This window comes from Penaeus monodon, chromosome 24 (genome assembly GCF_015228065.2).
Source record: "Penaeus monodon isolate SGIC_2016 chromosome 24, NSTDA_Pmon_1, whole genome shotgun sequence".
Taxonomy (NCBI): Eukaryota; Metazoa; Arthropoda; class Malacostraca; order Decapoda; family Penaeidae; genus Penaeus; species Penaeus monodon.
The window spans coordinates 20,307,872-20,308,344 of NC_051409.1; the positions used below are offsets into that span (position 1 = coordinate 20,307,872).

At 49.3% G+C, this 473-nt stretch overlaps 1 protein-coding gene across 1 annotated transcript in view; it reads left to right on the top strand.

Annotated features, from left to right (window-relative positions):
• The window catches only part of LOC119588884 (transcription cofactor vestigial-like protein 4), a gene marked incomplete in the record, with an annotated part of 9,380 nt that overhangs the window by 1,445 nt on the left and 7,462 nt on the right, over nucleotides 1-473 (top strand).

The window sequence follows — 473 nt, forward strand, 5'->3', positions numbered from 1 at the left end:
GTCCCCTTCCTCTTCTTCTCCCTCAACCCCCAACACCACCACCCCTCAAGAAGAAATAGCATTCTAATACCCTTTTCTCGGGCGACGATATAAGGTATTGTAGGTTTGCCTCATGCTCTCGTTGGAATGCTCGCACAGACTTAAGAAATGTGTTCAGCCCCGAAAGTTGGTTTGAACTTCGAGCGGCAAAAAATCTCGACGCCTCCTTGAACACATGTTACGCCAAAACGCTTTAGGCGAGACGTAAGGATCAGGCCGGCTGAAGCGTTCCATTGACTCCTGTGGCCCAGAGCTCTGAGTCATGTAGTTCCAGGTGAAGCAGGTGGCGAGGTGGACCTTGATTAACATCAGCACTAGAAACCAAGAACGCGTTCGTCGCTGACTCTTGACATATGTAATTATTTGCATCGGTTTCAGTCGCTTGTTCGCACGACCGATGATGACAGAATACAATGTACGCAGTTGCTCTCGCA